Below are 13,068 nucleotides of genomic sequence, written 5' to 3'. Positions count from 1 at the left end.
TGGAGCTTCTATAAAGATTACAGCTTGTTTGCATATAAGAGGGAGTTATCAAAAGTAATGATAGACTACTGTGAGATAGGCGTAGCCTCTGGCAAAGCTTTGTCCTTAGAGAGCATTGCTTCAGGGACAAACTTCAAAGATGTGTCAGTTAGAGCTCAGGACAAAAGTACACTCCTCAGAGCCGCAACTTTTATTTCTTGGGACAAAGGAATTCCATAGAGAACATTGTGTGAAAACAGTGGTATGACTGCAAAGTAATCAAAGGATTAACACTTTGAGGGAATTTGTGAAGGGTTAGGGTTGTATTTAGCTAGAGCTGTAGTTGAGGGCATAAGTGTAGGGCCAGAATGCAAGCAGACCAAGGCCAAGCCAAGGGAAAAAAAAACTGTGAGCAATCATAAGAGTACCGTATTTTTCGGACTATAAGTCGCGTTTTTTTTTCAGTTTGGCTGGGGGTGCGACTTATACTCAGGAGCGACTTATGTGTGAAATTATTAACACATTATGATATCATTTCACGTGTTATTTTGGTGTTTTGGAGTGACACTGATGGTTTGGTAAACTTGTTAGCATGTTCTTTATGCTATAGTTATCGGAATAACTCTTAATAGCTATGGCCACGTTCGCGTTCTGCCTTTGGCAATGTGTGTTCGATTGTATTATTGACTTTTTTTTATATTAAAATGCGTGCTTTAAGTTTGTTGCGCTTTCACGCCCACTCGGGGGCGCACTCGCACTTGTTTACGTGAAGAGCGCTCACACGCCAGAAGAAGACGGACAGCTACATAGCTCTGAGTGAGTGGGTGAGTTAGTGAGAAACACGGCTGCGAACCTACGTCCATTGTTTATGCTTTCAAAGTATCTTTACAGATGTTGTTGTTGTGTGTTTTCCACCCGCGATCGGACACTTAAGCCTGAGTTATACTCCGGCGATGCGGTGACGGCGCAGCGACTACGGCATCATTCGACATTCGATAGTTCTGCGGTGAGGGAACGCGTTGCTCTGTAATTCACCGCCAAGCCACTAGAGGGGTGTGGCGTTATGTTTGTACGGTTTTGGGGCATGCTTGCTGACTTCCACTAGTCTAGTTTAACGGAGAAAAAATAAACAATGCATGATGATTGCAATGCAAGAACTCTTGAAAGTAAATATTCTGCTCATCAACATTGAATAAATATTGAACATACAAATGTTGAGGGGCAGGCGACGCAGAAGACAGTTTTGAGGCGGTCTGGCCAACTTTTGATGCCGCACAGAGAGTTTTAGACTCGGGTGGAGAGAGCTAGCTGTGGCAGCTAGCTTCAAACTGACGTCGAGCACTGCGTTCAAGGTCTGCAAAAACCTCCAGCCCGATTTGTTTGCTGTGTCCTACAACCAGCCAGTGGAAAAGCCATAGCAGATTTCTGGCGTCTATTGAACTTCCCTAACTGCGTTGGGAGCCTTGATTTTAACGTTATCATAAAAAGCACCGAGGCACTCTCAATCAGTGATGATGTATTGTGTGTGAACTGTCTGTAATAAAAAATTAAGATGAAAACAACTCTTTTGACACCAAATCTGTGCTTTATTCTTCATATACTTGAAGTGTGACACGAAAATAAGTCACAGACTCACAGCAAACATATGTACACAATAAATGATGAAGTGCACCAACCAAAAATACGACATAAAGTGATAAAAGGTTTTTGGCCGACTGGGTCACCGCTTCGTGTGGCCACTCGATTCCGAACACACACGTCTCCGTGGTTCTTCCATTTTTTTTTTTTTTTTTTTCCCAATTGCCCACCTTGCCATTTGGCAATCACAATAATGTCTTGACGAGACTTGCGCTTCGATGATACTCCCGTATATCAAATAATGTTTGATTCTATTCTACAATGGTGGTGATTTCGCGCTGAACCGGAAACAACAGTCTGAGCGGAACAATCACAGTCCATTTCTGCCACGTCATACGCGTCTACGCGACGCAAAGGTTAGAAAATTCCAGAGGAGCGCGTCAGGCTACGGCGCAGGGTATTAACTTGGGTTTTCCTTGACAGCGCAGGTCTGACGTGGAAGTATAACTCGGCCTTTAGAGTCAGTTGTGTGGGTGCTTGAACGATGTGCTAATGCTGGCGAACGCATGCTAACTGTTTATGTCATTGCTGTAAAACAACCTAATTATCGTTTATTTACGTTGATGCGCACCTGTTTGGCATTGAGGACCAAATTGATTCAGCAAATTATACGGACGTCCAGCATCGTCATTTGGGAGTTCGCTGTATAGCCAGGACTGAGCCGTAGCGTCCTGGTGAGGACAGTATATTCGCATTTCGTTGTTCATGCACTGTACACTTATTCAGCATGTTGTTCTCTATTGTCTTTTTATATTAAATTGCCTTTCAAGATGACATATCTGTTCTATGTGTTGGATTTTATCCCCCAAAAATGCGACTTATATGTTTTTTTTCTTTTCGTTGGGCATTTTATGGCTGGTGCGACTTACACTCAGGTGCGACTTGTAGTCCGAAAAATACGGTAGTATGGAACAGATATGGTGATAACTTTTTTGACTTGAACATTATATCTTTCTATCCAAAATACTCATCCATACCTGGGAAAGATCTATACAGGTAGTCCCCGGGTTACGATGTACACGACTTACGCAATTTTGACTTTACAACGCAGGAGCTTCATCCGCCACTTTGTTTCCAGTCGTTTTTATTTTTAAGTCCCATAAACAGTACCTTGTTGTTCCTCACAGTATCTTATTTTCTACTTTACTGTATTAATATGACGTTTTCTGTCCTCACTAAAGATGACGTTTTTCAGCTTTACAGACAGCATACAAGGCAATTGTGTTTTTTAAAGCTTTCTACTTCCTTTTCTTTTGACACTTTGTAAAGTTGTAACACACATATGTACACTTATGTTCAAAACGACACACATTTTAACAATAAAACACTTGACACAAAACAGTTGTTATTCAAATGTCCATCTAGTCTGATCAATTTGTAAATTTAGTTGATTAAATTAGTCTAATTTGCCAAACAAAAATACGCTATCTTAAATGCTATGAATGCTAACATATTGACATTTCTCCAGGCAAATCGCTCACACATAACTCCAGAAACTGTACCTCTAAACAAATGCATACGCAAACATATATTAGCTGAAACAACTAACAGCCTGATGTTGGGAGCACAGCTACGTATCCTGAACCCTTAAATATCTGCAATATGCAATTATCAGAGAATTCCAAAATTTGAAAAATAAGGTCCTAATGAAACCTTTTTTTCAAATTTGTAAAAAGAAAAGTCAAAATGAATATGTGTAATGAGCACTCTGATATCTATAACCCTTGCTAAATCCTGTTTGTTTTTCTCATGCAGATGCATTTGTTGACTTGCATCCATGTTTTTTTTTCCAAAAGAGTTGTCAAAATTCTGAATTAGTCTCAAAATCATGAAATTTTAGGTGTATCAAATGTGATATGTTTGGCAATAAAGGGTTAATGCATGTCATAAATCTGTGTCTGCCTTTCAGTCATACAAGGCAACCATCCAGCCAGACCCTGTGTTGCCACCAGAGGGCAGTGTATCCTCCATCATTAAACAAAACACAATACTTTTTGATTTTTTGGGATAGTTATTTTGAGATTTAGGGGTAGTTAAAGGGTACGGAACTCGTTTGTAACCCGGGGACTACCTGTATAAAATAAACATGTATACCACAAAACTATGTACATTAGTGCTCATGTGTAATTCTGAGATACACTGGTTTGGAGTGGGGTGCGTGTGCATTTTGCAGATTAGAATAAAACAGTGACTGAAGACAGTTTAGCCAGGTGAAGAATGTGCAATGAAACTAATGTGCAGCATAGCTAATAAAGCCCCATTGCCCCAATGTAATGGTGCCTAAGATATTTATTGCTGCCTGCTTTTTACTCTGCTACCGCAAACCATGAAGGGATTAACCCTAAAGAGCAGAATTTTGGCCCTGAAGAAAATGTCTCCCTGCATCTCTCAGTGAGGTGACTGAAGCAGCAAAGGGTAATATAGCATTAATCCATGACATTCCCTCCCATGAGTGTCATTCGTCCTCTGTATGACCAAGAATGTTCCAATTATTGTCAATCATTATGATTTGTGATTTATTAGAACTGGTATTGTTCTTCAGGCCAGTTTATTAATGTAATGGTGACCTACTGTATAAGAAGCAGCTGACAAAACTGTGAAGAATCACCATACTACTGCCAGGCCGGTAGGGGGCTCTCTGTAGTCCTCACTATACGATTTATAAGGTTGTAAATCTTGTTACAAATAATTATATTGTGGAAAAAACTGCTGTGTGCAATTGGTTAGGCATAGAAAATGAGAATATTTTCTCCATTATCTTAAATAGTAAAACAAAGGTTTTCTAAATGATTTCAAAGAAAGAAAAAAAAGAATCCCACATCTGAAACTAAGTGATTTGTATGATTACATTCCCATACCCAGTAAGAATCAGTGACAGAATCGATCAATTTTATTGATAAACAGTAGCAATAATAAAATGGGAATGGAATGGAATTCAGAAAAACTGTACTGATAGGAGAATATGTAGTATATAGGGCAGTGGCAGATGAGGGGAAGCTCAAAGTCTGTCAGCCTGTGAGTGCTTTGTGACAGTGGAGGGGCTCGGCAGCACCCGGTGCTCGGTAGGGAAAGAAACTACTGTGCCAGAAGTCAAGTCTCCAAACACAAACAGCTACAATAAAACAAAATAACCCACCAGAAATAGAAGCTTGATTTTTTGCCAGTCGTTTTTACCAAAACAAGTGTTGCTAGGATGATTATGAGTCTCCGGTTCAACTCAGAACAACAGAATGAAAATTGAAAAATGCCTCCTGTGGATGTTCATATGACAAAATCACTGATTCCCTCATTTCGCTGTCAATCAAAAAGGGATTCCGCCTGCATAGAAGCCAGCGTTTGGGCCAGCCGAGACCCACCCACTGCCTATATACCCCAAGAGACGCACAGCATTCTATGGACGGGATAAACCCAGCCAATGACTCGTCTCACTTCGCTGTAGTGGAACAATGCCCTCTACACTGAAGACGTACCAGCATCCACACTGTTTAAAAGACTGAAGCTGTGCAAATGAATGAAAAGCAAGCCACATCATTACTAGTGATAAGAAGCTAATTCTGAACAAAGGTTGAGCGCATTTGATCACTTATTTTTTGACATTTTGAGGGAAGCAAGCTTCCCTTGCAGTCTTAGAGCAATCACCACTGATAAAGGTGTATATGCTAAATCTGACTGCATGACCTGAAAGTAAAATATCTTTTAAATGATCTCTCTGGCCTCATTACATGCCTGTAATTTCATTTTAATGATTATTTTAAAACTTACTCGGCGTGAGAACTAGCCAATCAGACACTGGAACCTCTTAAATTAAAAGCCCCCGAGGTTTAACAATTTGGAATATGACCAAAGTCTTAATATGCTTTAAGGTCATAAAACCGTTTGAATCACTATAACGCATGTTGTTGAAAGCATTTTCCCAAGACCCCTAAGTCGATGACCTTATGTTTCACTTTGAATTTAATTTTCTCCACACTAGTTTAAAAAAATAAGTTCCATATATGACGTGAAACTTCATTAGTGATAATTAGACGCAGCACTTTATTGTTTTAAGTGTCTTGGGAGTGTATGTAAAGTTAAAGTGTCATTCAAGTTCAAGAATATATTTTTTTCTGTTTTCCCTTCACATACTGTACCATATCACCTCCACGAATCACTGTTTATTCAAAAATGACTCCCACTGCTCGGAGCGGTGCATTTTTGGCAGCAATTAGTTTACCACCACTCTAAAACTGAACCCTGTTTGCGGCTTGTTAGTTGTATCCCCGAAGCTGGCAAAATAATGTTTTCATGAAATAAGATAACAAATAAGAAAAATGTTAAAACTCACTCTGCTCACTTCTGCTTTGGGTCAAACCCTATTTTCTGATAATTTACTACACTTGTGTGACGTTTATGATAACGGAAACTTCTCATTTTCCGTTATTCGGTTTAGATGGTGTTTTTGTTATTTAGTTACTGAAACGTAGAGATTTGGAGATTCTGCCCTACAGCCACAATGTGTGTGAAATTGCCTCCGTAATCAAACTTCTCTGGGTATTTTTCCTCAAACTCTTCACTCCGTTTGATTCCCTTTAAACATCCCTGTTGAGACTTCAGTTGCCGTGCAATCAGCCTATTTAGATTTCGGCCGCACCGCTTCCCAGCTCTGATATTGATGAATTGACTTCATAAAGCACTGAGACAGCACACTCTGTCGTCGGTAATCAATGGCCAGATCCATTCTTTTCTCTTCATTTGAGGAGGCGTTGGAGCTTTTCTGCAGCCCATCAGATGAGCCTGCAGCCTTCTGGGAAATCGCCCTCTAAACTAGCGTCCTTCCCATGCTGTTTGACACATGTAAATTGTAAAGGCATGTACCCAGATTGTCAGCAAAAACATCACGTTCAACACAAAGTCCTCCTGCCATTCATCATATTTGCATCAAACCGCACTACCCAATGTCCCGACTTCAAGCATTTTTGTCTTTGCAGGGGAACATTCATCTTACAGGCTTTTTAAAATTGTGTTATGCTGGGTCTCATCTCAGCCTCACTCTTGGCCTGATGCTCTGTGACAAATGCCCAAAACAAATTGTATATTACATCGAGGCAGTAAGACACTCTTCTCAGGTGAAGGTTAATGTGTTTGTTTATTAATAGAGAGGCATTAGAGATGAATATGCTTCTGTTAAGAGGGCTTTTAGGACACTGATGAGTCCTGGGCTGGGTGACACATGATGGCAAAGCTCAAAGTACCTGAGATTTACAGGAACCATCTTTTCCATGCTGGGCTAATGATTTTTATTTTTTTCATTCTCCGGTCAAACTAACAATTATTGTCATGATTGATTTGTTTTGTCATAGTCATTCATCAAACTAAGTAATTTACAATAATTAAGGCTAATGTACAGTATGTATCTTTTTATAAAGAGATAAGGGTGTAACCGTACATGTATTTGTATTGAACCGTTTCGGTACGTGGTGCTCGGTTCGGAACGGAGGCATACCGAACGAGTTTCTGACGTAATGTAACCCTTACTTTTCGAGGCTGGGAGTCGATCAGGTTACAGTTTCTTTGTGTAGATTATATTTACTCTATCTTCTCTACTATAATGTGGACCAACACGGTAGGACAGTATAACCCAGAAACTTCAACGGCCCTACAACGTGGCCGCCGCGAGAACACAGTGAAACGCGGGCGTTAAAGTAAATCAGCCAATGCACACCAGTTGCAGTGTGGCCGCGTGTTAGACGTGTCCCAGAAGCGGCTCAACATGGCGCACGTGAAAAGAACGGCAGAGTTTATTATTTGACGCGAGACGCGACCCTCCTGCCTCAATACTACCGGTAGCTAGGATCGGGCAGACCGGAAGTCACTCATGTAAAAGTACGGTGGATCCGGTGGATTTTCAAACTAATATGCAATCATAGTCCATCAGATCTCTTGAGTGGTTGATTGGGGCACAGTTGACTTGTCTTTGTTGATTTACTGCTGTCTTCTCTGCTATAATAATAACCAACACGGCCCTATGTTCAATACAAAACCCTCCTACCACAACAAAACAAGTAGGAACTAATATTCACATAGGAACTAAAGTTATACAACATAAAATGTACAATATAAATGAATACTACATCACATTTGTAAAATATAAACACATAATAAAATAAATAATAGCCCATTTAAATACAATAAATTCAAATGAGCTAAAACACCTGTGATCAAATAATAATACACAGATCCTGCTTACACAATTAAATGTATTAATTTCTGTGTGGCGCTTTAACTTGGGAAAATCCACCAATAAAGCTTTTGAAAACGATTCATAAGGGAAAAAAATGATTCACTGAGGCATTTTATTTGTAAAATACATCTTAAAATCTTTGTCATTGGGATTGCTTTTCTCTTTAGCACAGTACTTCTTTTTTCTTCTTTCTTTCAGAAAAAAAGCTGACCAATACGCGGGGTCTGAAAGGCAAATTGTTGTTGGATTATCTTTAAATACCCCTTACTTTTTGAGCAGAATTCTAGCTTTGTATAGGCTAATGTTTCTATTGTTGAAAGCAAAAAGGTGTGTAATAAACAACTAGCACATTTATATTTTGCTTTTTCCTTACTGTACCGAAAATGAACCGAACCATGACCACAAAACCGAGGTACGTACCGAACCAAGATTTTGTGTACCGTTACACCCCTATAAAGAACTATAAAGTATTTCAGAATATAGATATGAATCAAAATCAAAGATGGATAGTAACGCGTTACATGTTCTCCGTTACATTTACTTGAGTAATTTTTTGAGATGTACTTCTAAGTGTAGTTTAACTAAGCTATGCTTTTTACTAAACTTGAGTAAATTTGTGAAGAAAAAAACGCTATTCTTACTCCGCTACTTTAGATTACACAAGAGTCGTTACATTTTTCCTCTTTATTCTACATATTAGATTCATTCATTTTTTTTAGCCAGCGATGCCAAGTAGCTGTAGCAGCTGTAGTAGGAGCAAGCAGCTCTACCGATTTCACCAATGAGACGTCGCAAAAACATGACTCCATTATACGAATCACACGCAAGTTTGCTGTGCTATCTTCACACCAGCCTGTTCAATTATGTGCTGTCTTTAAAGCACCGTAATAAATTAAGTCTATGAAGTACAGCGCTGCCCTCAACATGACTCAAAAGCTCGGATTCTAACCTCTCTCCCAGTTTTTATTTGGCACCAATTGATCACAGAAAACTGGAGATATGATCCTTTTAATTTCAAAATAGTAATTATGAAGGAACTCTTCATTATTCAAACTAGGAACTATTTTCTCCACCAGAGGGCACTGATGTTCTTTGAAAGAATAATACTTCATTAAAGTAATTTTTTTTCTCTCTTCGGAATTCAATGGTTTTTGTTTGTTTTTGTTTTGTATTTCTTTGGCTTAATGTGGTTATGTAATGGGTTATTGTACTGTATCATTTTAACAACAGTTCATATACACTGCTGGCCAAAAGTATTGGCACCCCTGCAATTCTCTCAGATAATGTTAAATTTCTCCCAGAAAATGACTGCAATTACAAATGCTTTGGTAGTTATATCTTCATTTTTTTTTTTTTTGCTTGCAATAAAAAAACACAAAAGAGAATGAAAAAACTTTTAAATCATTATCATTTTACACAAAACACCAAAAGTATTGGCACCCTCAGCCTAATATTTGGCAGCAAAGACAAAATAGACAAATAGGCAAAATAACTGCGAACAACCGCTTCCGGTATCCATCAATGAGTTTCTTACAATGCTCTGCTGGAATTTTAGACCATTCTTTTTTGGCCAACTCCTCCAGATCTCTGAGGTTTGATGGGTGCCTTCTCCAAACTGCCATTTTCAGATCTCTCCATAGGTGTTCTACGGGATTCAGGGCCGGACTCATTGCTGGCCACTTTAGAAGTCTCCAGTGCTTTTTCTCAAACCATTTTCTAGTGCTTTTGGAAGCTTGTTTTGGGTCATTGGCCTGCTGGAAGACCTATGACCCCTAAGGGAGACCCAGCTTTCTTACACTGGGCCCTACATTATGCTGCAAAAATGCGTTGGTTGTCTTCAGACCTCATAATGCCATGCACACGGTCAAGCAGTCCAGTGCCAGAGGAAGCGAAGCAACCCCAAAACATCAGGGAATCTCCGCCATGTTTCACTGTGGGGACCGTGTTCTTTTCTTTCAAGTTATTACCACCACCTGTTATGTGCCACAGGTAAGTAACAGGTGCTGTTAATTACACAAATTAGAGAAGCATCACTAGATTTTTCAAAGGGTGCCAATACTTTTGTCCAGCCCATTTTTGGAATTTCGTGTAAAATGATAAGGATTTCTTTTTTTCCATTCTCTTTTGCAAGCAAAATAAATGAATATATTACTAGCAAAGCATTTGTAATTGCAATCATTTTCTGGGAGAAATTGAGCATTATCTGACAGAATTGCGGGGGTGCCAATACTTTTGGCCAGCAGTGGAGACAGAGTTTTGCTCAGAAAAAAAAAAAAAAAAAAAAAAAAAAAAAATTTTTAAAGAAAGAAAAAAAAATCCTACAAAAATATCAGCAGTTACTCACAATGTTACTCATTACTTGAGTACTCTTTTTACCAAATACATTTTTACATGTAATTGAGTACGTTTTTTGGACGACTACTTTTACTTTTACTTGATTAATATTATTTTGAAGTAACACCACTCTTACTTGAGTAAAATTTTTGGCTACTCTACCCACCTCTTATCAAAATGAAACAGTTTTCAAACTAGAGGAGCACTCTGATAGAGCAGACCTCTGCCTAAGCAGCCAAATTCATAGCATCGCCATATTTCTGATATCTGTGACCTCTTCCGTTTCATATTGCAAACAAATCCTGCAAGTTTGATAATAATGCCTTTATTTGTTTTTGAGATATCGTGGACATACAGATATATGGAACCAAATACATAACCTCAACCTACTATAGGTTTCCTTAGCGATCATTCACTGCCACCCTCTCTCAGTCAAAATGGATTGGACATCTAGTGCCATCAGTGGCAGCCGATGACTTACCGATGCCTAATAATGATTTAACATTCCTAACATTTATTTGATTGATTATTAGTGTGACACTGGAAATTACAGGATGTATTTTCCTAAACTTGCTGTAACCCGCATGTGTTTGTGTTTTGGCTTTGTAATCAAATAACATGGAGTATTTTGGATATATTCGTATTTGTCCTAATTATTCCACAGGATTCCAGACGGATGTCCTTTCCTCAACAGCTTGTCCAAGTCCACCTTCGTTCTGTTGCTTTGATTCTGCCTGTTGTTGAAAATGTTCCAATCTTGTTTTATTTCTATCTGTGCTGTGTATACATATTTGATAGTGGAATGCAGTCAGCAGTACACACAGTAAGGCATTCCCATTCAGGACACCTGCTCATGACTTCTTTACTAGAATCTGTTCAAAGCGTGAAATGCCTAATGCCAAAATAAATCCAGCACCACTGAATAATTTAATTGATGCTTATTATAGATAGTGCTCGACTCACCCAGATTTTGCCGGCTGGCTAATCCTAACCCAAGGCATTTGGAATATGCTCGTCTGAGTAAGTCTGTGATGGGCTGCCTCGTGTATGAGTAACCAGCCTTTTCCTACGCTCACATTACTCCTTTCACAGTTAGGATGTTATACTAGAGGCAGAATGGGAAGCCTGTACTGTATAGAAGTGATTTTTTTTTTAAGTCATAGAAGTTAAAACTGTATGATCTGACAGGAGAAAATTAAACTTTGTCATTTCTAGCCCTAAAATAATTATGAATTATTCAGCTAAAAAAACAATATTACTCACTTCAATCATTTATAATTATTAATTTAAACAATGCCTCTAATTTATAATAAATCAACAATCTGAGACTTTAGAGCAGTGGTTTTTAACCTTGCTATAGGTACCAAACCCCTTGAGTTTCACGCTTGCATTAACTCAACTTTTTGGAATTGGAATTTTTTTTTTTTTTTCAAATTCAAATTCGATTTATCTAAACTAGCAAGCTAAAACCTAAGTGAATTTCCCTTCAAATTACCGCATTGGCCCGAATATGAGACAGACCTGATTATAAGACGACCTCCTCTTTTTCAAGACTCAAGTTTGAAAAAAGACTTTTTGAACACCAAATTTAATTTTTATACATAAAATAATTACAGTACATCCAAAACAAATGATTATAACGATATATTTGAGAGAAAAAGCATGATATTTTGCTTCATTCAAATCTTAATATCTGAACATTTAAATATGTAAACTAAAGTGCAATCACATTCGTAAATGAATGGCTTCTGGTTTTTGAAATGTAAATAAACCAATCTATTGTGATAAAACAACAAAATAGCAATAACTGTATTAACCATCAAAGTGAAGTCTAACTAACTGTAGTCTTGAAACAAATCTGAAAAAGGAAAAACGTTGCAATAAAATAATGCAAACTGGTTAAACTTCAGAGTAGCTGAGATCTGTCATGACAGAACATCGCTTCAATGATACCTGGCACCATCTAGCGTCGTGAATGGGGAGAGTAGCTGAGACCTCTCATGACAGAACATCGCTTCAATGATATCTGGCGCCATCTAGCGTCGTGAATGGGTATAACGTCTATACCGCGAATATAAGACGACCCCCTCTTTTTCAGTGTTATTTCAATGCAAAAAACACTGTCTTATAGTCGAGCCAATACGGTACTTCACATTTAGACCGCATGTCTTTAAACAGGCCATTATTTTGTTTAACATTAAACCTGTTTGGTTGCATTAACCTTGACCGTGCCATTTCTGTCATGTTTACATCTAAAAAAAAAATCAAATGTAATGAAAAACCCTGCACAAAATGATTGCCAAGTTTGTACAGAAAGTCATTGTTAAAAAAAATTAAGTAAACATTAATCTTCTCACGAATCCAATAAACAGTGTGAATTCACTAACAAATAATTTTGCCTTTTGATTTGCTTTTCACATTAGAAAATGAAAATAAACTCGATTTATTGCTTGTGTTTCATGTCGACATTCTCATTCTATCACATCCTTGCCGCTAATGTTTTTATTTATTTATTTATTTATTTTTCTTTTTATGTATACGCAGTATACGTAGGTCTGTTGTCATACCAAGTGAAAGTTTACCTCCCACTGAGCAAACCAGTTTTTCCTCCCGTCACAAAGAGGACTAGCAGTTGAAAGAATTGGAATAAAGCCTGTAAATTAGGGACTAACCAGTCCAAAACCTGGTCTAAAATGGCACTTTGCCTAGATTTAGTCAGTGTCCAAAAATAGGGCCCTGCGTGTCTTAACCTTCACCGAAACCCTGGGCTTCGATCGAACCCAGGTTAAGAACCACTGCTTTAGAGTATCAAGGCATGACTGATGGCTGTTTTCAAGGATTTGTCATGCAAAAATAGGCTCTCTAAAACTGTAGAGAAACAAAGTTTGACGAAGAGG

General features: G+C 38.3%; 1 protein-coding gene across 5 annotated transcripts in view; it reads left to right on the top strand.

The window, feature by feature from the left end:
- The window catches only part of gria3b (glutamate receptor, ionotropic, AMPA 3b), a 226,308-nt gene that overhangs the window by 194,396 nt on the left and 18,844 nt on the right, over positions 1 to 13,068 (top strand). The window lies entirely within an intron of this gene.

Source organism: Corythoichthys intestinalis, chromosome 11 (genome assembly GCF_030265065.1).
Source record: "Corythoichthys intestinalis isolate RoL2023-P3 chromosome 11, ASM3026506v1, whole genome shotgun sequence".
Lineage (NCBI taxonomy): Eukaryota > Metazoa > Chordata > Actinopteri > Syngnathiformes > Syngnathidae > Corythoichthys > Corythoichthys intestinalis.
This window is presented reverse-complemented; position numbering and strand designations above follow the sequence as displayed.